Source organism: Takifugu flavidus, chromosome 7 (genome assembly GCF_003711565.1).
Source record: "Takifugu flavidus isolate HTHZ2018 chromosome 7, ASM371156v2, whole genome shotgun sequence".
Lineage (NCBI taxonomy): Eukaryota > Metazoa > Chordata > Actinopteri > Tetraodontiformes > Tetraodontidae > Takifugu > Takifugu flavidus.
The window spans coordinates 9791417-9816410 of NC_079526.1; the positions used below are offsets into that span (position 1 = coordinate 9791417).

Here is a 24994-nt window from a genome sequence, read left to right on the forward strand (position 1 = left end):
GCGGCTGACTCCTGAGGGTACAGCCAGATGGCAGTTCATCTCTCCCAAGCCTCTTAAGGCTCCTTAAGTCCAGGACCAAAGTCCCAGCAACAACAGCGCAACCTGGCTGGACCTCCAGCGCTGGGCTGTAATCTCAGCTCCCTCCCACATCTCTATGGAATTAGAATGTCATCAGTCTCATGAACGCTACCCCATCCAAGAACTTCACAGCACTGGGCTGTTGCCTGGTCTATCTGGAGACGAGACTTAAAGGGACGGCACTTAACGACGGTCTTTCATTCACATTTATTTATGATGTGGAGAATGACTTTGTTTTTCATTGCTATTCTCATCAAAGAGTGATATTTGACCCTTTTTGACTCAGCGGGCATTAACGTGCACATAAATACACAACACAGATGCCAACATTTGACCGTCTAGACTGTCCCCTTAGTGTCTGCATGGTAATCTTTATTTAAGTAGGTGCTCTTCTAGTGTCTGCATTTGATAAGTAAATAAATAATAAATAACAATTTAAAACATGAATAAAGCCTTGCTTATTTTCTGGTATGTATGGATATATACTGTATATACATAGCACATTCTAATTCTTCGCTGACTGACTAAAGACTGTTGTGGCGACGGGATTCTTTGTCCAAGCCTCAAAAGTATGTGTGTGCTTTCGCTGAACTGCACATTGTCTGAAAATATGTGAGAGCAAAAATGCCAGTGACATTCTTGCAATGACCTTTGACCCTTTCAGCAGGCTTTTGTTGTTGTTTTTTTTTTGCTGAGGCTGAATCACATCAGCCCACAAGCAGCCGTACAGACACGTTTGCTGGGACGCCATCTCTATTGCTCATAGGAAACATGACTTTGGTCCTGTCTGTTCCAGGCCCGTTGTGTTTTGGCGGCGACGGTGTTGTTTTCGACGCCACTTCGCTGTTGTTGCCCTGTGGGTTATCAGTGTTGAGGAACAGGCTTCCTTTGCTCGTTACTTTGTCCTCCGCTGCATAAATCCTCTAGCTTGGAACTTCTCTGCAGACAAATATGCAGGTTATTTAATTTTTGCCCCGTTCTAAACTGGCTTTACATAACAAGCATCAGCTATGTAATAAAAGGATTATGACTCACAAGGGGGAAAATAAACAAACGCTGAATCAGAAAAAGCTGAATCGTTATCGGTTGAAATTCTGAAAGATTCGGGTAACTTTCATGAATGCTAAGGAAGAATGTGCTACACAAACACTGGCAACAAATTCCTTTCTTTCTCTTTTGTTTTTCTTCCAAATGAACCTGTCTTTCCTCATTTCTCTGCCCCCTTTCATTCTATTCTCCATGTTCAGTGGTTTCCATCCTGTGTCTCAGATCCTGTGCACCAGAATTTTCATCATAGTCACAACAACAGTGCATGTGTGTCTTTGTGTGTCTGTGTGTTTGTGTGCATGTGTGTGTCCAAGTTTCCATTGGGACAACAAAGGGAAAGAAGCAGTTTTGAGAGCACTTCGTCATTTCCTTCCCGTTTCCTCCTTCACTCCACTCTTTTGTCCCCTGCAAACTGCCCCCTCTTTCCTCCACCTGGAGTCTTTCTTCTCCCTCTCTCTGATTCTATTCCGTCCATAAGTACACACACAACCCCAATGAGACCCCTGACGTTCAACCTATCCTTGCTCATATTGACACATACCCGTCTACATGCAGAATTGCACATGGTGACGCTGCCTGTTGGGTGCTGTACACGGGGCGTCCTACGTGTTGTTATTGTCGGCGAGCAAGAGATAAAGAGTCTGTGCAAGACGCAAGAATGCAGACTTTCAAGTGCAGCAGGCTGTTATTACAGGAGTCAACATGTCTAAGAGAAGGCTTGTCTGTAATAATGTGGCAATAACAACACAGGGAATCTCATTTCGTGTGAATAAATGCAGCACAGCAGCCAGGGGAGAGACACACGTGCACTACCTTTCAATCCATAACTTTAAAAGTTAATGTCAGTAAAATGAAATTCAATTTCATACACGTGCATTTCATACACGGGGAGTCTTTATGTGGCAGCTGATAAAAGTCGGTCTGATGGGAAAGATTGGTGTTTGACTCACGTGGCACTTTTTTCTTTTCTTTTAAAGTCGCAGTGCCGTGCTGGTCAGGCATGTGAATGCAGAGGAATTACGGTACCCTGGACCGGGCACACATAAGCACATCGATCTATAATCGTTTAAAAATGAAATTGACGGATACCATTATTTGCTCTAATAAGCAAATCGCATTAACTCCCACTCAGTAATGTTCCCAGTCAGGATCCTTGTGATTAAATGCACTTTTGTGTGTGTGTGTGTGTGTGTGTGTGTGTGTGTGCGCGTGTGTGTGTGTGTGCGCGTGTGTGTGTGTGTGTTATGAGCTTGCTGAAGTATCGGAAGACTGTAAATATTTGCTAAAATGATGGGAAAAAGTTCATATCAACTATAGCAGATGTAACCACTTTATATGGGTCAGTGTAACCCTACAGCACTTCACTGGTTTCTATAATAACTAATATTCCAAAATGTTGGAAGACTTTATGGAATGTTATTGCTGTTTTATTCAGGAATAAGACACTGTTGAAGAAGGATATCATCATGGACCAAGTCATTGTCATAAAATGAACAAATAAAAACCATACAAATTGAAGCCACCGTGATGTGAAAACCAGGATTTATTTTATGATTGTTCACGATAATACTATTGTGTGTAACTGACAGTGATAATGTTGCCAGGGGAACTGGCATAAAGAGACCTGAAGAAAACAAGAGGACATTAAAACTGAAATCTACCAGTGTTATGAGGCTCAGTGGGTGGAAGAGGGCCATAGGTGGATTCCACTCATTCTTGCTTCCCTGGAAGAGTCGTGCGTCACCATCTGCCTTTTTAAGCTGCCCATAATGACACAGTGGCACACGCTGGATTGACATTAGCCTTGAAAATAAAAAAAAGAGGTGTGGATAATGGACACGGTCGGCCTTAGTCCACGTTTCTAAACATGTGACTGGAGTAATCCAGGAATCAGAATGAGATCAGTCGCGTGTTCTGGACCTGTTGCCATAATGTGAAATATCACACCAGTGGATTAGCTCACCTTCTCCTGCTGCCAATCATCCAATTTCTTTCCTGATGTTTAACAGAAAAAAGAAAATGCCTCCCCTCATTTCCCCCGCCAGTCAGCCTGACATTCAGCTCACCGAGCCGACTTTTCTTTGTGGAGAACCAAGCGGAGGTGATTTGAGGCGCAGCAGGGTGGTGCAAAATTGCTCTGGGACGATCACTGACAATGTCAGAATAATTACTGTACACAAACCTACATTTATTTTGACATCATATTGGGGTCTCGGAGATTTTCAAATGGAACAATCAAAATCTGGTCAGTAGTGTTGCCACAGACTCTGAGCCCGGCATGATGTTGTGTTGGGCTCCATTTGTTGGTGAAGCAGCACCACCTTTGAGTCCTGGAAGATGTGAAAGTAGGTCTCCATGTACAGGATATGACTGGATCGAGATGTTTGCTTTGTGTGAGGAATACCAGGAATATAACTTCCATGGTGGGATGTGGATGCTTTACAGTGGTGCCTAGGGAGGTGACGCGTGTCAAATAATCCTCCACAGCTCCGATGTTCACATGCAGGAGTCAGCGAGGGGAAGTCTTGACTCCCCCCGTGCATCAGTAGGCCTCGCCCCCCTTGACTCTGTCGCTGGTCATATTTAGGATATCCTGATTCTGAAGATCCTCCTGCTATCTGCTTTTCTCTGGTCGGTGTCGTCACATGTCAAGTTCAGTTTATTTCCTGTTTACTCCCAAGACCTTTATCAGTTAAACACAATGCACAGTCCTCGTCTCGGGGTTGTGAACTCTCACGTGCAGCTGAGCAATTTTAAAGTCACGGATTCTGAAGAAACCTCCGTGCTGATGCTGTGATGTGACCTCTGATATTTCAGTGGAAGCAGGGGAAAAACGAACATGAAAGTGTGCCTAATGTGCTGAAAGCTGCACTTAAAATGGGCTTTAAAACTAATGAGTGGAATGGGCTCATATAATCCTCCACCTATAAAATCTGTAGACCGCCACAGCTAAGAGGATTTTCCTAGAAATGATTGCCATTTCTTTGACCATTTGTTGTGCTGTGGTTGATGAATTAAATTTAAAACTGGAGGAGATTGCCACTGCGTGCCATCCGGAGACAGAAAAATGATGTTTCGCTTGTCAAACTTGATTAGCTGTACTAGGGTTGAGTCTACAAGGAATGTTGTCGTTCAAAGAAGTGAAATGTGTTGGACATGTCAACCCCAACAACATCAAACGTTTTTTAACATAGCAAATTGGCACGTTAGCCAACAGGCAGGCAGGCTGAGCCGGTGCGATACAGCACATTCCAGCAAAGCTAAAATGATGACTATGATTCAGTTTAGGAATGTCTCTAGTTATTATTAGTGGCTCCATTCACCTGACAAATTCCTGACATTCCACCGAGTGCACCGTTCTCACCTTTGGGAAAGAAGCAGCTGCAGGAGGGTCAGAGATAAATGAACTGAATCGCTGTGGGTAATAAAACTCAAGAACAGCATTCCCATATCAGTTCTGGCATGAGTTCTAATGTGATATTAAAAGGAGAGAGGAGCGTGTGCACACGTCTTACTTTCCCTCTTCATCTGCTCACTTCTGTTGTTGATCAAAGTCATTTTACTGAACAGTCTTTAAATATTTAAAATCGGAACAGCAGCTTCAGTATAAAAATAATACAGGCAGGTGGCTGCTGTGTTCATTTATTGATGCCTGCGTGGCGCTGCGAGGGAACAGAAGGATGGGTTGTGAAGAATGTGTGTGAGCTTTTGTTAAGCATGTGTCTCCACGCTGCGTGTCTCATTGTTGTTTTCTGAACAACAGAAGCGCTCTTATCTGCATGGAAACGCTGGTTTACATTTGCACCGCTCCAGTCAGATGCTAGCTGCACCGAGTACACAAGAACGTCGTTCAAATTCGACCCCCGGCAGATATTTGAGGAGCGCTGCCTTTAAGGCCGCTGTGCCAGTGGGAAAAACAAGAGGGAGTTGATTTTGTGACTGCTGGAGTTTGATACGGCTTCAAGGGTTCCACATGATGGGAAAGTTGATCAGCTCCGTTAGAGATGTGGGATGTATTTATTTCACCTGGATGGCGCTCATTGACATCGGCTCTGATTGTTTCGGTGTTCCAGGTCAGTGAGGGTCATTTCTCATCTATTGCAAAAACATCTAAACTGAGACACGTGTCTTCAAATCACCAAAAATGACTGTTATGATTCAGGGCATCGTTATGCTTCATTAAGCTAAGATTACACATAATACGTTTGGAGGCAGGTCAGAGGTCACGTGGGAGGGTGAGAGGTGTGACTCAGTGCAACAGTCTTCAGGCCACAACGCCGCCTGTTCGCCTATCACGCCTCCCATCCATGTGTGTCCGTGTGGACACGTGCTGTATGGTTGTTTTGGGAGCTGTATTTTCTGATTTGATTTGAAACTTACAGCGAGGACACGAAGCAGACATGATTGTGGCTGTAAGCGTGGACAGTCTTAGCTGCAACTCTTTTTTTTCCCGAGATGCTCTCTATTGTTAAATTTGAAGGGTTCACTCATAATAGGGAGAGAGTCAAAATAGCATTTGCGAGGCTGTAAACAGGAAACGAGACGCAGCTTTCCATTACGCGTATGTGTTCGACTTCCTCCGGCATGTCGTCTGCCACCTCCGACTTTCTGATTCCCTCCTTGTCTCTGTGAGTAATCCTTCACACCATCACTGCAGGAGGTGTCTGTGTGTGTGTGTGTGTGTGTGTGTGTGTGTGTGTGTGAGACTGACCTTGCTCTTTCTAACAGGATCAGCTGACCCCGTGCACTCACGATGGCGGTGGTGGCGGGAGGAGACGCCACACTCTGGAAATTTAACAATTGCGTCGTTAAACTCGAAACAGTTAAAAAGATGAGACAATGGCAACGGGGAGATGTGAGAGATATTGATGATTATTACAATGGCGCTTGTCTGAAAAAGCTCAAACAATAACAGCGTCCTGGAAAACAGCCAGTCAGGAAGTGTGAGAGGAGACCAAACACTGGCCTCCAGCGCTGGCTGGCTGTCTGCCGTGGTGAGTCGGCGGCAGTAAAGGTGACAGTGATTTAACACAAAGAAGGTCAACGGCGAGACGTCCAGAAAAGGAACTTTTAAATAAAGATTGCGAGGTGCGAATGACATGATGCATGTCTGTACTGTTCCTCCAGGTCAGAGCAGCAGAGACAAGCAGATCTGATCTGGTCCGTGGTGCTGCTTGAACTCTCCACAGGGTCATTCAGCTCATCGCCCGTCAGGGTGGCAGGTTGGATGGAGGAGAATTTGCACCAAACGCTGACCTGGATCTCAAGAAACTTCACGAATCCCAGAGAATCAACCGTCATGATCTTGTTTCCTTGCGGCTACGCTTTCATAAATGTAGCTGAAATGAAGAAGTGTGACCACAGCCAATAAACTAACAACCTAAAATCTCATCAGATTACATGTTTGAACAAGTTTGTAGACGTTTAAACATTTCCATTAAAATATTTGAATGTATCCATTTTCATCTTCTGCGGTTGAAATCTTTCAATATTTCCAATTCCTGCTTCTTGACATGTTCACAATCCTTTCCAGCTTATACTCTGCTACTTTATACTTTCTTGCTTCCTTTTTCTGGCCCTTGTTTCTGGATATCGTCCTGAACTATCTCTGCTGATTAGTGGCCCGCTTGAGGAAGTTGTAGGAGGAGAAGAGGCCAAACAGTGCGCTGTGCACTCCCAACCAGGCTGCATGTCTGGGCTATTTCCAGCCCCCGCCTGGCCTCAGGATGCAGCCAGAAGAAAGAAGGCAGAGGACCCTGACTCCTATTTACACTTGGCTCGGGCTCTCGTCCTCAGTGACTCCGGAAACGAAGGCCCCACTGGTTTTTTAAACAACACAGCCTCTGAAAACAACAAACTGGTCGTGAACCCCGGAGCGGTGTTTGAACTGGGACAGTAAAGGATGGTTCTTTTTGATCAAATTTGCACAAAGGGGCAGGATCTCAGGATGGCACCGTTGAGTCAGCACGTTTTAAAGAGGTTTTTTTAAGGGGGAGGTTTGTTTAATCTTCTCTGTTTTCTGTCTTCACACAGTGAAAGTCCCTCACACATTTCCGATGGCCCCGCCCATTTTTATAATGAAGCTATTTAACAGCGTCCCAGTCACCCCGATCTGCACCGATAGATTACATCATGTCTCTGTTGTGCAGACCTCGCACATGCTAGCATGTGCAGCAGGCTTCACACATGTTTACGGGAACTTAATCTGATCTGATGTGAATGTGTTAAGTGACGGGTGTGTCCTTGGCTAGCGTGCACGGATTTCACATGTGGTATTTTTAGCCAGGTTAAAGTACAGCAGTAGAAGATAATGACAGTGGTCTTAATAGCACTCAGGTCTTGAGGAGACGGAAGTCTCAAAGACCGCGAGTGATGTTCCTCCCTTTAGTCTTAAAAGGAGTCATGTTTGCCACCTGGGAGAGACTGTCGACTCAGCTCAGTCTGAACACAAATTTCAGGAACTGATACTTCTGTTTACCCACAAGCAAGAAAACATGTTTTTCTGTCTCATTTAATTAAAGAAACATGGCCTAAACTGTTTTACTTTCAATTTCAGATGCCACTCTGTTATTTCCTCTGGCATTTATTTTCTTCCTTTTTGCAGGGCTGTAACGATCAACAGCGTAGTTTATTGTGTTAAAGCCTCAAAACGTGTATTAAAGAATATAAATCAGATAAATAAACCAATGAAATATACTAAAATGCTCAGAGTGCCTTTTCCTTTCAGCATAGTGTAGTAACTGTTTTTTTTTAGCAGGGCTGCATTAACCATCTCAGGTGACCTCTGGGAAGGAAACTTCAATCCACTAAAGCCTTATGGGAAATGTAGTATTTTTTTTATTTATTTTTTTAAATTTAGAATGAATTACAGCAGTCATCCAGCTTCCATGTACATAATGATGAAACATGTTTCCTGTTAAAAATTACTGGATGCAGGATAACAAGGTTTCAACACCACCAGGGATCTGGAGGTGAGGTCATGATGGAGTGATTCAGGTTTTAGGCATTAAAGGGAACTTGTGATGTGGACAAGTGGCCAGACTGGTCATCTGTCTTTGGGCGCCGTGATTGCCAGTATCAGGTCTCCACATGTCATGCAGGGTGTGGGTCCTGCTGCTTGATTCCGGGCCAGCTGAGTCTCAGGGTGTTGCACATTTGCTGCCCGGCAACACTCTTGCTTCAGCTCCGTGACGCCGCACACATTCTTCTAACCGCACGAGTATTCCAGTACTGTGGATTCATTTATCAGGCATGTCCATGAGTCACTGACTTGTTCTGTCCTGCAGTGTCGAAACTAAATGTGAGGAAAACAAACAAAAGAAAAAACCAAAACACTTTAGCAGATTTTGCATACAACAGTAGGCTTCATCTAATTTGTTTTATCTGTATGAAATCAAATTGTTTTGGATTTCAGAAGACGAGCTTGTTCCTTCATGTCGAAAAAGTCGCCATCGATCGTATCCAACCGCTTTAGCAGTTAGAGCAGTTAAAACTGGTAAAGCTGGGAACAAACGCCACCATCAGGCCGGAACGAAACACTGAGTACACGAGGAGGATCAGCGGTTGAGTGTGTTCCGTGTTTGCTTGTGAGCACCTGTTCATACCTAATAGGATTTGGACCTGTCTCAAGGTTACGTTCAACAACAACAAGTGCTGCACTGTTTGCCCACAATGTCTCCACTCAACAATTCTTTTCAGCCCTTCTGATCATACTGACGATTTAGGGATCTTTGCCTTCTTGCCAATATGTCATCGCGTCAAATTTGTGCCAATGTTATTAGTGTTGTGGGACAGTAAAACGTACACACAACAATTAAACGCTATTTCAGCGCAGCTAGTTCTGGTTATTTCTTCTGTGCTCCTGAGTCAATGTGGGGATGTTTAAAAGAAAAGAGGGGGGAGATTTTTAAGGAGCAACATGAACATGTAATTTTCTACCTCACATCTACTGAAATGGAATCCTGATTTTTGGGAGATGAATCAGCATTTAAAATGTAGATCACACGTTCACACTTTTGCCTAAACAGATGCAGGCGCCAGCCCAACCAGGACATCGCATGGTGCCATTATCACTCCATGCGGCTCCGCATCCTATTTTGGTTCTAAGTACAGTTTTTGGCTCAAGAGCGGGAGAAACGAGCTTTATTTCCCTGGGCTTTCAAGAACAGGCAGTCATTTACTCAAAGAGGGGTTTACCCTCAAAAAAGAACCAGGAAGATGAGCTGTAATAATGAGACGTGCACCGCGGGAGACATGTAGCATCTCTCTGCAGTGAAGTTGAGACAGTTTTGGATTTGGAAGGTGCAGCCAGTGGTGGTGCACGTTGTAAATATCAGGTAAATACGTTCAGATGTTGCTTGAGTTTAATTAAGTGTGGTTTGGTTCGGATCATGTTGTGACGCAGCTTTGGCCCCAGTCTGAGGGTCATTTTAGATACTCACACTAATCTTGATCTTGACTTCTTTGACTTCTACAGAAAGGAAATAAACATAAAACCAGACTTTCTGTAATCGAATGGCAGATTCTTAGAATCAAGAAATGTTTTGTTTGCAACACAAACATGACAAACAGACGGCTAATAACAGGAAAAAGAACAAAATCAGGAAGTGAAGCAGACAACCCCCCCGCCCCCTCCATTGAAACAGGAACAAAAACGCCAAGCTTCATAAAGTTCATTAAATCTACATGTATGAAATGACTGCATACATCAGATGAGTGTGAAGAGGAAGGTGTCGGCCACACAGCCCTGAGGTTCTCCGCCACTCAACTACTGCTAAAAATACAACCAGATTAGATTTGCGACTGCTTTCGCTGCAGGTGACGAAGAACCCGTGAGGAGAGAGAGATGTTCTGCTTTTGTCTGTGTTCCAACAGCCAGGTGGGCAGCATCTCTGTTTATTTAGCCTTTAAGTTCAGGGTTTTTGCAGGAACATCTGTGAAGACCCACGCCCAGGGGTTCAGAGAAGCTTTAGCAATGTGCTAGAGTGGGGGAGGACCATGACCCACAACAATAACCCACAACAGAATGTTTAGATTCATGTGTTCATGGTCGTATTTCCCCAACAACCCTTCTTGCCTCTGAGCAGGGCTATTGTTAAGTTACTCTTGCAATAACGTCTGAAGTGAACATGTCTAAGGTTTGGTGGCTGTTTTATTTACATTTACGGCAAACAGACAGCGGTCTAAGAGGATGACCTTGGAGAGCTGGGGACAAAATGGTTTTCCAACATTTCAATGGAACGATTCTGACAAACAGACTCCAAGTTGTTGCTGTGATGTTTCAAAGTGTTGTTGCCTGGTGAAAAGAACACACTAGGTTCACTAAGGACAAGGTCAGGCAAGTCACATCTTTTTGGGAGTGTGTGTGTGTGTGTTGGACAGTTGAACGCAGCAATAACAGAAAAATGTAGCATCTCTGGAATGGGGCTGAAATACATCGGGGTTCATAGTGGTGGTGATAAGTGTTCAGCTGTGCATGTGGCCTGGGATCAACCATTCACTGGCCTTCAATCCCAAAACACAGCTGGACCAAATCAAGTTCACAAATAAACAAGGAAAGAAACACTATAAGGACAAAAGCCCGTGTGAAATAGTGCACTTAAATTTCAAACAGTCGACCTGTTAAAGATGCATTCTTATAAGAGAGAAGCCAAAGGCCAGAAAGATCTTATTTGTGATGGCCAAATAAAGATATTTACCCACATTTACCAATGGAGACATGTGCATTGCAGCTTCATTACAGTTTGGATCCCTTGAATGACAGCATTCCAAACCAGTCCAGGCTGGCTGGGACTCAGAGGATTAGATTCCACTCATACTATTCACAGAGTCTAATTGCTCTGATTAAACAATGACCTGCCGCTCTGACTGGGATGTTTGCAGTTAAATAGGTCTGGCCTGGAGGAGAGCATTAGTCAGGTCTTCCATGTAGCATCGGGGCACAAGCAGCTGGAGGAAGTGTGGTGTGGGAGGCTGATCACTGCTAAAACCGCTTTTTCAATGAGCAGGTAACAAACAGGCACAACTGTGTGTTAGCATTGAGTGGCAAAGTCCAAACCAAGACTGCAAACGAGAATTTTCATTATAGGCTTATAATCAATCACAACAAAAAAGAGAAACGCATTGAACCAAACAGGTTTGGAAGATAGAAAACTAGCATGATGTTTCCATGCTGCCTTCTTTTGTCTCTAAATAAGACTTCAAATGCATTTACCTGTAATGTTTTTTATGTTTTATAACAATAAGACATCAGTTAATATGGTAGCCAGAGGAGAAATGTGAAAACAGAAAACAGTTTCCATTCTTCTAACAAAGCCTGCAATGAAGAGAAATGAAGGAATATTAGCCTCTAAGAAACCATCGATCGAACATCTGAACGTTTTCCTTTTTAGCTCCTGATGAAACCCTCCGTTCTGACAGAAACCACAGCAATGAGACCTGCATTCGTCCCCTTTAGCAGCACCGTCGTGCTTTCAAACTGGGCACCTAAAAACAATGGCTTATAACGAAATGCCAGGGCGTCTGAGCCATGCAGGACAAAACAAACATCTTCTCAGGGAAACGTCGAAATACAATTAGAGACTCGCCTCTATGGCCGATGCTTCAGCAGAGGTGCAGCAGCACTTTCTCTGGCCCTGTTTCTATTCTGGACAAAGAAAGGAGAGCACCTCATTAGTCAAACACAATTGGTATGGCTATAGATTTAGCCACGCTCCAGAGCTCTGAGTGGTGCAGGAGATGATCATTCATAAGACCTATAAATACCTCGGCTGCTGTGCATTCAGACTCGTGTGTGCCTCAGTTTATTTTCAGATGCCTCATACCATAACCCAGTTCGTCCGGAGATCCTTCTCCTTATGTTGTGCACATGATAATTAGGGACAGAAATAAAGGTGAGCGCTAACAGGACATCTCCTCAGAGGTGCAGGCACTCACACGCAAGCGGGAGGGTTTTACTGTCTGTCTACAGTTTTTCATAGTTAACAGCAGCACAGACTCTTAAAAATGGTCTAAATTTCACCGTGTTGCTCTCTAAATAAGCGCTTAAACATATCTGACCTCTGGATGGAGGGGTCCTTTCCCCTACATCCTCTGTAGCCATTGAGCTGATTAAGCCCGGTTCTCAAAACTGATCCTCACACACGGCACGCCGGCACAAAGGGGCTCTTAAACTCAAAGAAAACACCGGCCGAACTCCCCCAGCCAGACCGCGATAGAGGAAACACAAGCCCACCTGTGTTCCTTCCAGAACAACAACACACACACAAAGAAATGCCTATGGAGATGGAGGGACTGCTCGGAGGTCTGCTATCCACCGGTGGGGTGGGAGAAAACAACAACACGGAGAGGAAACATCTGTAGAGAGGGTCAACAGCACATGGTGGAATTTCCGCACACAAAGGATGACTCATAAAATCATTTTCCCCATCCTGAAGAGGGAACATTGCAGTAGATTTTGTCCTTTTATTCAGCACAATATGTGATAATTGATGCTCACAGGTGTTCCCTCCTGTGCAGAGGTACCGCAGCACTTCACAAATGAGCACTGAGAAAGAAGCCAACAGCTCTGCATCGTTCATCTTTTAGAGCAGAATAAACTCGTCGGGTGATCTATGAAGATGATGGATCGTTACGTGGCGTCTTGTCTGCCCAGGCGTTTCCATCGGCGACGCCTCATAGTCAGAGCAGAAGTGGGTCTTCGTTAAGACTAATGCTCTGGTTGCAGAGGTTTAATGGGGGCCGGATCCGATCCCGCTCTACTTCCAGCTGAAATGATTTCAGGAAACATGATTAGCTGAGTAAATTGCACAGGCAAGTTGGAACTCAAACATAAGTCGAGTTTGCTCTGCAGTTGCCGCGGAGACACTTTAAAAGGAATGAAAGGGCCCAGAAAAGGCTCCAGTTTCTCCATCATAAACATCTGATTGCACGAGTGTTGCTCATTACAGCAACAATAGAAGCTGATGGAACAGACTAGCACTCTTGAAACCTCGTGACATCGTTTTGTCTGTTCTTTGCATCCTCCACCCACTTGCTGTAGCCTACATACGTCTCTCTCCCTGTTCAGAGAAATGGAATCACACGTGAGGCAGACGTGATTTCACACATGATTTCCGTTATCTGTGAAAATCACTTTAAAAAGAGCTATCTTGACTGTTTAAAAAGTATTGGGGAGTTCTGTTTGCCTGAAGGATGTTTTTATCTACATGGCTGAAAATGAAAATGCGCGTTAGCGTGTTATTTGGGAGTCGACAGGGGATTTTTGAGGATTTGGACCCAGCGCAGGTGTGCGCTCTGCATTTAATCTGATTTGAAATCAGATGATCTGATAGCCTCATCCCAAATAATAGCAACATAAAGAATGTTTTTGACTCTTCCTCCACGTGAGCTGGCTTTACTAAAACATTTTTTTCCCACCCGTTGATGGTTATTTCCTCCTCTGTGTCTTGTGATCCAGGCGATCAGCTCCTGCTGGATTTCAGACGAGGTCATCTCGCACCTAAAAACAGTGAGAAACAGCCATTCGGTAAAGAGGCCAACTGAAAGAACAGGTCACCACAATCGGAACAATGGAGAAGAAGATGGAGAGGCAGACAGAGGGGAGACGCAGACAGGAAACACACAACAGACGAGACAGGAAAAGTACAACCGAACCAAATTCATGACGGATAAACAAAACCAATCTGCACCCTGACGGAGTTTAGAAATAGGACAGGCACATGCAGCCACACGTGTGGCTGGTCCAGCACACAGTCTGCAGAGCACAGGCTGCCCTCTGCACGCATGTTGAACAGATTCATCTTCTTAATCTCTGCTGCTATAAATGCTACATGCTAATGACCCCCAGACAGAATGAGGCCACGGCGACCATGGATGAGCAATGAGGCGTCACCTGCACCGTTCCACGTTCTAAACGGGCTGTAATTTTCATAAACCTGAATGGATGAACGTCGCAGATAACTACGGTGCACGTATCACTTGCCTGGATAGAACACGATATGATCATATTCCATCTGTCAGGAAAGGGCATCACCAGACGTGCACGGGCAGGTGTCTTCTCGCTCAGCTGATGGTATTTTCACGTGATAGGTGATCTATTTATGTCGCTCTTGTGACCAACGTGAGCTGGCGCTGTAAAGAAAGTGGGCAAATTAGCAATGATGTCAATAATGTTGACGTTTCAGGCAAAAATAACCAAGATTTTCATAGTGTTTGAGTGAAAAGCAAATAATTCAGATGATATTTGCCTTTGGAATTATGTTTGTGTTGGCGCTCTTTGATATAGATATTCACAGAAAAGTAAATGAAGAAACTGACAACAGATTTAATCAGCTTGTTTACAGCAGCTTGAACAAGTTCAATAAGCTACAACACATTTATTTCTAACTTAAGAGCAGACTACAAGTGACAGAAGCAAACTTGATACGACCAACACCGGTTCAAATTTATCATTTTATATTTAGTTCTTCCTGCAGGACACCTCAGCCAGAAAGAGCACCATGAACACAGTGAGCATCCAGGCACAACAAACTTGCCACTCCTCTGCTGAAGGATGTCAAATTTCTTAGAAGTGTGGCTTTTGTCTTCTGTTTAAATGTTTTTGAGGTTCCGGCTGGTAAAAGTGCAAAAATAGAGGCTCTCAGTGAAAGATCCACACCAACACGCCATTATGGTTGTCTTGACGATCATTTTTGAAGGTTCCACTCTTTCAAGGTCTTTGAGTCTGAGGAGAATCATCTAATTGGATGTGTTGTTATTCCCTCAGATATATCCCGACGTCTGTAGGGGTACCACATGGCTCCGTCTGAGGCCCGCTGTTATTTGTAATGAATATAAATGAAATTGGAATTAAAAATCTGCCTTTCGTGTCTGTGTTGATGACACTCATCTGCTCTCCACTATCCACTGCTGCTAATAACGTCCACCTGCAACTCTTGCGGACGATAACAGGAAATTGGGGAACAAACTGAGCTTGAGAGGGAAATGACTTTTCTCTGTGCCATATTCTGCAGCTGACTCTACAAGTTCTGCTTTTTCCACCCCTGTGAACGCAGCTCATGATTGAAATTCCTGTCCTCTTGTGTTCATCACCTAACTCATTGGTATGTGTTTATCTACAAACTCTCCTCTATTCTGTTTTTTAACAGACACTTGGAAGTCATGTTCTTCCTTCTATGGACATTCTCCAATTTGCTGTTCCAAAAGTAAGCAGCCAACTGTGAAATCATTTTTGGGGGGGTTCTCGGTACATAATGTGTTGAAGAATTTACAGCCTGAGCTTCAGTTTCTACCTTTACTTAATATAATGAACACTGAGGCTAAATAAACATACAGGTATCAAACACTTCTATTATTTTAACAGGATTTTTGGAATTTCACCTGTCGAAATATTAACAAAAACCAGATAAATAGTTAGATAACGTAGTTATTACCACATTCATAAGTACCGTTATCGCATTAATATGCCGGAGCAAAACTAGAAATGGTAAAAAAGTTTGGAGGAAGATGAAAAGTTTGTTACTTTCACACAGTTTGATCAAACATCGGCTTGTACTTGAAAACCTCATGACTTGTAAAATCTCCTGCCCACTCCAGAAGGATAAGAACATGAAAGGGAGCTCTTTCGGGGATTAAGCGGTGCCATCAGTCAAGCTTCCCGTCGGGCTACAGACCTCGGTAAGTTCGGGAGAAGTCATGTGATTAGGTCACAGGATGATGTAGATGGCCGGCCTCAGAGACTGGGACCACAGAGAGGAGCTCATTTTGACCGGCCAGAGGGTCACGTGCATTTCAACCGCTAGAAAATTTAAGTTCATATACCGGTAAGTACTCATTGGCACACTGCCATTCAGATCCCATAAGTCCCGGTGAAAGGTGAAATTCATTTTCTCTCCAAACTTTTGCAGGCATAAAAGCCTTAAGTCAGCTCTGGGTCAGGACATTTAAAAGTTTAACTATCAAAACACCATTCCAGCTTAATTTCTGGGTAACTATTGCTTTTATTAGGATGAAATTAGGCTTTTGTCAGCAATAATCAATACTCTGATGCAGGATAAACAGAAGAGAACAATGACATCGCTTTGTGGTGCATTATTCTCATTGATTTAGCAGTTTGCTGCTATTTAATACATTATTGGTGAGTAAACTGGACATCTTCTGTTTCTGAGGCTCTTTGCCTACTTTGATATTGGTATTGTGTTGCCTTCAGGTGACACATTTGTTTGCTAAGTGTGAGAACACGGCTGCTGGAGCGGAAAACAGCAGACCTAATATTCTGGTCACTGATAAAGCCTTCTCCGTGGAAAACATGACATCATCCCAGAGCCTGTTGGTCTGACAGGACAAACCTTCCCAGTATTCCATTTCTAGGAACTGAACCTCAGATGTGGGATGAGATTCCAGGTACCTGTTTAGGGTAAACAGAGGCCGATGAAGTGTTAGGCGGGAAAGCACAGGAAGAGTATGATTACACGTGGCCCCACGCATTCCTCCTGTATCTGGTGTATCTGCCAAAGCTTTAGACAGAAGAGAAGAGTAATTATGGTCTAGTGTCATATGGAGTCCAATCTAAAATGGACTATTTCTAAACCTTTTTTAGAGTTCTGTCAGTAATGAAGGTTTTGTTTTTTTTCAAAGATCACCCTTTTAAGCTGATGATAAATGGAAGGCTCCGTGTGGTCTCGTGGCAGATCAAAATAATAGCTGTTGATTACATGTGAGTGTGATCCAACATCACTGTAGAAGGGTGTTATGATCCTTGGTAATTACAGGGCGAGGCTGCGGTTCATTTCAAACTTTTCATTTTAGCTGAATTTTTTGATTAGTGAATTAGTACAATGGGAAATTTTTACCAAAAGTTTGAATAAGGAGGACATGGATTCATGGCCGTCTGAAATGCCTGTTCCTGTCTGGTCCTGCTCAAGGTTTCTACCTATTAAAAGGGAGATTTTCCATGCCACTGTTGTTTGTTCGAAGTTCAGGCTCAGGGGTTCTAGAACGCCACTAAAAACAATTTCCATTGTAAGAGATGATACATAAACAGCCTCTCATTGTTTTCAACTTCTTTTGTTTTAGATTTTAGCTTCACTTCAAACTGTGACAGCAGTCACAGAGCAATCAGGGTATCTCTGATCAAACGTGAACACTTCTTTGATTAGCATTTTCTGCATATTTGAATGCTTTTACAGCGTGAGTAACAGCACTTAAAAATTGTTCAAAATACAGACCAATTTAATATACTGCTACAGCAATAAATACAAGGAGGTTGGAGGCGTTTTCTTATTAGAATTTTGGACAAACCAGCAAAGCTTCTTGACAACATTCAACACAGTCAATTACAGTAGGATATAGAATAAACCGAAGCGATGCCAGCCGTCAGAGGAGGGCGCTTTTGTTGAGGCGGGGTGTTTGATGCTCATGTCGGTGTGTGGAGGCTCTTACAAGGCCAGGAGTGAACAAACAAGACTGATCCTTTGAGACCTTGGAACCGCAGAGACCTCAGAGCTGATGCCATCTTCACTCACGCTAGCTTGATCAGGCTAACTGGTCAAATATGCTCCCGCCGGACTCTACATCCACCTGGAAACGTCCCAGCACACAAAGAAGCGGATACACAATATGTATGTCCCAAATCAAGAATTACAGCAGTAACCAGGACTACCAGATATTGTTTCAGCTCCCTTGAGCAGTAACTCTCCAGGTGGGATTGTTGCACTGTAAAAAATAAGGCTAGACCTTTGTGTGAGTGACTGAAGTTGAGCCAAAGCAAAACATTTGGCCTGTTTGTTCGTGTTACCAAAGTCAGGTTCAATTGATTGGTCATTTTCTTGATCAGCTTCATAGTATTGATTGAACAGATGGTTAAACAGACGGGCCAACAACTGTGCAGACCATTTTGCATTCTCTGCAGGCTCCAGATTTGGCATTTGGATTATGTGTCTATGCAAGAACTCTCTGACCCAAAAAGTGTTTTTATAACCCAGATGTGAGCTGATGAACAATGGACAGGCTGATCATGGACATGGGGGGGAACACTGTCACGGCCTTAAAAACACTGTGAATAGTGATGACCACGGTGGTAACACGCATAAAATGCTGAAATTGTTGTGATTTTCCCAAAGATAGATTGCTTTGCATAGCAGGAGGGAAGGGAGAAGTACGTGCTGTGCTATTCTAAACGCCTCTATTGTTGTTGAACACAGACCAGATTTTACCTCAACTCCACTTGCGTAACATCCAACCTTGGCTGTCTAACCCCTGCAGGTCTGTCCGCCACAGTTTTTGAGAATTATGCTAACATGCATGCTTTTTCACATTCATTTTTCATCTAAATTCAACAGATGATACATGCATGACTCACAGGACACCACTGTTTGTTTGTTGTTGTTTTATAATAAAAAAAGCATTTTGATGCCTTGTTATTCTTTGTTTTGTTTTTCCAGGTCATGTTATTCAACCTTTTCCCAATTATCTTCTGTAAAGTCTTGCTTTTTTCTTCAGGGCCCCGTTTCTATTGATAATGCGGAGCGTCATTCCTCCTGAAATGTTAGCCTCACACTTTGGTGCTGTCTCATTCTGCCTGGCTGGATGCTGCCTTTCCTTGACAACTGTTACCAGGACACGAACTTCTTTCCCCTCCATTTATAATTGTTTGTTCTGCATAACTGGACTCTGTATCCAGACAGGCTTATTAGCTGTCTACATTATGTTGCAGAGACAATAATTAGACATGGTAGACATCCCTGTGTTGATGTGGTCCCTGTAGACCGCTGACACCCCTTCACAGTAGTAGAGCTCGAAGCCACCCGTGTCCTTCAGCTACCGGGTTCCACCTCACTTCCTGGCATAGAGAGGCTCTTCTCTGGCTTTCAAAGGGCTTTGCTGGTGCCCCAAACTTGGCACACTCTATCTGATGCCCTCTCATCCTTCTGCCTTGATGAAAACAAAAGGAGGAATCTGCATCTTAGTTCTGACCCATATAGACAATATACAGGGGGATCGTCGGACAGCCCCTCTCATTAGAGCCCCCTGCCTCAACCTTCTCGCCACACCATGCTGCAAGTGATGAGACCACAACCAAAAATAGTTACATAACCTCCAGAGACAAAGAATAAAGAGACATTTGTTCCTAGAGAGGGAGCTTTCTAGTGCAGGAGCAGCACAGTTCTTGGAAATTTCAAGAACTGTGACTCTCAAGAGAATAAATAAACAGGTGAACACAAGAGTATTTTTGTCCTGCGTAGTTGTGCATTCATTCCAGAAATATCAAGCTTCTCCATCAGTAATTCGCCTTATCTGGGTTATCTTCATCCTTCAATCTCCTTCTGGCGTGGCCACATTCAGGTTGCTGCTCAGAGTCGTTCATGATCGACGTCTGAACGTGCACATGTGTACACACAGGTGTATTTACAAATAACTGCTCGCGTTCCTAATGTCATGAGGGATTTCACAGTACCGTAGCCTTCTGCAGACTAGATTGCAGATGTTGTGCCTCCGCTCGTCCGTCAGACTGTTTAATCCCTCACAGTGCATTCCTTGTTTTATGATGTAACTCACACCGCTGCCAGGCATTCCTGGGAATCACGCTGCTGAATGTAAAACAGAGATTGTTGTCCCAGACATGAGAGCTCCCTTTTCTCTGGGACAAAATGGCTGATTTAACGACTCATGACACAGCTCTCGCCAGTGAGAGGGATTAAAAACATATATTAAATACAGGTTTTACATCATTCTTTGTTGCTTTTGTTTAGCTCTGCAGATGCTTCTGCTGATTTGCTGCAGTCTTCAAACCAGCAGACCGAGTGGCTGCTTGACAGTTCAAATCAATTAAACCGATCAGGATTTGGGAATAATTAGTCGAGCTCATTCACACAACAAAGGGCCAACTTCAGGAGCTATTCTGGGGTTTTATTGAAGGGGGACAGGGATCGAACTGATGATCTCCAGATCACTGGAGAGACCACTCTACCGTCTGGGTTGACATGACATTAGTCACGGCAGCACTGACATGCAACGACGTTGCTACGGCGACACTATCAGCGGTTATGCTGGGAAAACGGAAGACGGATGATCCATGAGGTAAACCAGCGGCAGGCTGAGTGAGAGCTGTAATCACTCACCTCCTGGCCCCAGTGGGCATCAGGAACTACGTATCTAGCAAGCCAAGACGACTACTTCAGAAAGCTGATGACAAAAATGATACCTAGGTGACCTCAGCTCTCTCTAAATACAGAGAAAAGAAAAAATGAAAGTCAGAACAAGCTAAATCAAAGAGTTAATGGAGATTTTAGGGGTAAAAACAACAAAACAAGCTCATTTCAAGGATTTCCAGTTCACACTCACGTACACACACATACACACACACACACACACACACACACACACACACACACACACACACACACACACAGTCTGCATGGAGTTGGATAACATCTTGAATCTGCAATTATTTCTTCATCATCTTGGTTTTAACTAACCATGTGCTGTCATAGACCTCAACCGAGACGCTCTTGAGCCATTGTTGGTGCATCCTCTGCACTGTACAACAATGAAGGCTGTAAAAAGTGGAATAGCAGCTGGTCAAATCACTCCAGCCCTGCTTTGATAAGTCTGAGAGAGGATCAGCACTGATGTAAACTCAGGAAACAAAATTTCCCAGGGCCTGTTTTCTGAGCTGACAGACTCTGAGTTTTCTGTTTCAGGACATCAGCTGAGTCAAGGTTACCCTGAGTGGAGCTCATGCACAAGCATCACCTAAAAAAGAAAAAGCCAAATCCTCAGCCATCTCATCACTACCAGTATTTAACAGTCTTTATGAAAGGCACACTTAAATGCCTGTTATACAAGCATGCCTCTGAGTTTGTGTTTTCTGGATATGTTCAAATTTGACCTCCATTACCGCCCACAAAACGTGTGGCCTTCTGCCACCACAGCTCACAGAGGGTCTGAGGTGGCTCTGAGCTGGAAGAGTGGGTGGGCCACACCACAGGACACAAGGGCCTACATGAGAGCTAAATTATAAATGAATGGCACATGTACATTCATCCTTTTTCTAGTATTAGCTAACTAATGGCCCTCCATTCATCATAGACAATTTGGCAGATTTTTCTCAAAGGAGTAGGCTACAGTTCCCTGTAGCTGGCTGCTGGTTTTCTCATATTTTAATCTATTTAAAGATGACTCAGAATCTAAAAAGGTGTGTTGGGACCTGCACACCATTGTAAAAATAATAAAAAAAATAAGAGATGTACATTAGGTGGAGCACCTTTCTGGGTAATCATCAGTGGGCTAATCTTCTTCTACCAGTGACTGATGGTGTAATCTGTTATATGGAGCCTTCTGCTATAACAGACCTCTATCATTTTAAGTACTCTTCATATTTCACAGGGTTTTCATCATGGGTAGATTAATTACAAATTATAAATGAAAATTCTCATTTCATTACAGAAGGATGATGAGCAGTGCTGGAAATGCAAATGAGGGTCCATCACCCCCCAGCAACAACTGTTCCAGGTGTACTTGCAAACACAATTTAATAAGTCCATACTGGAAATGGATCATAAAAGGCTACAGATCAAAAGATATAAATGGAAAAACAACTGCTGGATCAACAGTTAAAGGTGGGCGAGATGCCCACAGGTGGATGATTAATCACACATTTGTATTTCCAGAATATAAGACTTTATGTCTCTTCCAGGGTCATAAAGTCCCCTTCCAGGGGAGGGTTGGGACTCATGTCTGGATCAGCAGGGGAAGGAGAGGACATTGTTCCCCTCTGATAGTGGCAATATTGTGTAGGATGACATACTCCGCTATGATGTCACAAGCCCTTCTGGAGTGACCCTGAAAAGGCACCAGAATCAGGCCTCAAGCGTCCCTGATGGTCATCCCGACTCTGGTGTTCTGAAGAGAGCGTTGCTGTGGGCTGAGGTCGGGGTCAGGGGTCAGGGGTCAGCGGATGGCAGCGGTACCCTCCGGGACAGACAGATACATCTGTTTATTGCATTGTATATTAACTCACCATGGGCAAATCTATCAGTTAGGCTTATCTGTAATTAATGCTGTGGATGGATCCCCTATTCACATAATCTCTGTAATCTGTGTAGGAGATAGGATGGGACTGAGCTGTCAATGCAGTGACCACACCCGGAAACCCCTAATTATTTAATTAATTAGTGCTTTGAGTCTCAACGCTTTATGACAAACAGTAATTATTGCTTGCAACTGATACCTGCGGTTCTGTGGAACGCTTCCTTGAGACGTCTGGTGAATTGGGAACAATACAAACGTGTATAGAAGCCGTATCAGCTCAAGTGCCACATGTCTGGCAGCCTGACAGACTGTTGCCTTGGACACATGCTCTGCATCACCAACGTTAAACAAAAACTGCTGCTGGCACAAAAACAAAGAAGAGCGATGAAGAGAATTTGCTCGGAAAGGAGCATTTACACGATCTGTCATAGGAGCGAGGCCACTGCTGAGAATATTGTTCAGATAAATTATTGATGGAGCAGAGAGACGATAAAAACAGATGCTCAAGGGGGAATGTTGACACATCCAGTCGGGATCTGATAATCCTCTCCCAACCGAAATGCCCAAGTATCAGCGCTCCAGACACGCCATGTCTGCCACCACCTTCAGTCGGGTTGGTTGGAGCAGGTTAGTTTATGTTCCCCTTTGTGAGTTCCTCTCATCTCACGGTTGACTAACTCAGGGTTGTCACCAAACCTGCTTCCTGAGACGGGCCCCTGGAGACTCAAAGTTTAACTCTTGGAACTCATCCCAGCAGGGAATTCGACCATGAGGCAACAGGTGGGTTGAAATAGACGAGTCGATTGTGAACGGGCTGCAGGTCATAATCACCCTCAGCACAGCACTGCAAGGAAAGGACCCCCACCAAAACAGACCACATGATCCACCTATTAAATGTAACGGTGACAACAATTTGATGCATATTTATGTTGACATTGAAATACAATATTACCTGTCACCCTTTATGTCGAATGGAGCAGACAGTAAGAGAAAAAGTGCATTTAATAGTTGAGGAAGAAGGAAAAGAGGAAGCTCCGAGTCCACTGAGAGGATGAAGGAGGATGTGGTGGCAGGGGCCCGTGGCTGACCGCTGACCTGCTGCTTCTGCTCCAGAGCGATACGAGCTGTTAGTGGATTACAGCTGCTCATAACCCGAGGCCGGCACAGTTCGGGCCCACTGTGTATCAACGCTGATAAAGTTACCCGTCAGAGGGCTGCTGCTGCTGGAGTTCACCAGATGAAAAAACACACACCTTTTAACTTCACAGAGTAAGAAAAAAAACCTTCTCTGGGGCACCCTTTTTTTAAATTAATATTGGGAATTGTGTTTTCCCAATTCTATTTATCCAGGAGATGATGCCAGGAAATCACTACCTTATCTACGGGCCAAAGTTTGGTACTTTCGTGATAAAAGACTGGAATGGAGCTTATCACGTGCGTGCGTGCGTGCATGTGTGCGTGTGTGTGTGTGGGTGTGTGTGTAGCCTAAAGGCTATATGAGAAGGACCTTTTTACCTCAAGCACATTATGGCAACAAAGTTTCTAGTTTGAAACGAGCATCAAATAGAATCAAAGCTTCTGTATCTAGAGGGTGAACCCTGTGGTTCTGGATAGATGGGAAATCATCTATGATGTCTGATTGGAAATGAAATTTCCAGAACACAACAACCATGACTGGTGGCAGCAGCTTGGAGGCAACAGTTGTGATATTCTTAGTAAGAGTGAACGTAGAATTAATAAGAGGATAAAATAGAAATCCCAATACAAGAATTCAAATCACCAGAAAGGTCTTCGTAAAGACCACGTGGCTCTCGGCTTCTAATAATCTCATGGTTCTGTATGTAATGTGATCTCCTACAGCCTGGAACTGATCTGCGTCTTAACATTCAAGTCAGTGTTATAAAAATGGAAATTCTGACCTCATTTGAGCATTTTCATCATGAACTTTGAATTGGGATTAGAATCAGCACCAAACTGTCACACTTCACCTTCTGACCGATAAGTTTTGATTCATTATTACCTCCAGGTTTGATGGAAATAAAAGATGAAGCCCTTCCAATGAGGTTTGGATCAGCGTCACATTGTAATGTGAAAATGCACTTTCTGAGTCAAAATGTTGCTGATCAATTTTGAATAATAATTAAGCTTTTGCATTGTCATAGAATACTCCGTCATTATGTGGCTGGTTGGGGAGAGAAGGAATCCGAACCAAGGCCCTGTGTGTCTGAGAAAGATGCAAATCTTCAGAAAGTGGTGTCAGCGCGTCGGAGCGCCGACGTGATAAAACATTGTTTCTCCTTTTGAACAGAGTTCATTTAGCCGCAGACGCTTTTCTCTTTGTGTTTCGTCAGAGTAACCAGCGGCATACTTCAGTCGATGGTTCTGTTCACGAACTGTGAAGACTTCTGACGTTCGACTCTTTGTGATTCAGAATTTAAAGCCTGGTTTCCTCTGTCTGGCACCAAATGAGAGAGCAGCTTCAAACGACATCTTGAACACAGAACCTCAGGACCTCTTACTGCCTAAAACTGCTTAAAAAATGACCGATATGGAAGTTTCTACATAATAATCCACCAGATCCAGTTGCTATTGACTGCATTTACTCATTAAATTGAATGTAAAGCTGATTTAAAACTGATCCTCCACATTGCCTTTTGTGCAAGTTGAATTAAAATTTGTGTTATATTTTCACAAAAAATGAATGTTTCTGATGTCTTTGCTACAAAATCTTCTGTGAACAATGATGTTTTTTGGCTTTTGTTTTTGTTCCTTAGCAGCCCAGAAAGCCCTGAATAAACGCACAACACAGATCAGGAAATTAGATTTTCATTTCCAGCAC

At 43.7% G+C, this 24994-nt stretch overlaps 2 long non-coding RNA genes across 3 annotated transcripts; one reads left to right on the plus strand and one right to left on the minus strand.

Annotated features, from left to right (window-relative positions):
- Positions 1–5212: 5212 nt before the first annotated feature.
- On the plus strand, positions 5213–6516 carry LOC130528680 (uncharacterized). The gene is made up of 2 exons (XR_008951352.1): positions 5213–5753; positions 6253–6516. It is a non-coding gene; the product is annotated as an uncharacterized LOC130528680 (long non-coding RNA).
- Positions 6517–7954: 1438 nt separating this feature from the next.
- Positions 7955–19214, minus strand: LOC130529274 (uncharacterized). 2 transcript variants are annotated; one of them, XR_008951533.1, is made up of 3 exons: positions 17566–19214; positions 9567–14256; positions 7955–8419 (listed from the first exon to the last, which is right to left on the minus strand). It is a non-coding gene; the product is annotated as an uncharacterized LOC130529274 (long non-coding RNA). The 2 variants fall into 2 exon arrangements; XR_008951532.1 differs by having other exon boundaries at positions 9567–19214.
- Between the last annotated feature and the right edge of the window lie 5780 nt (positions 19215–24994).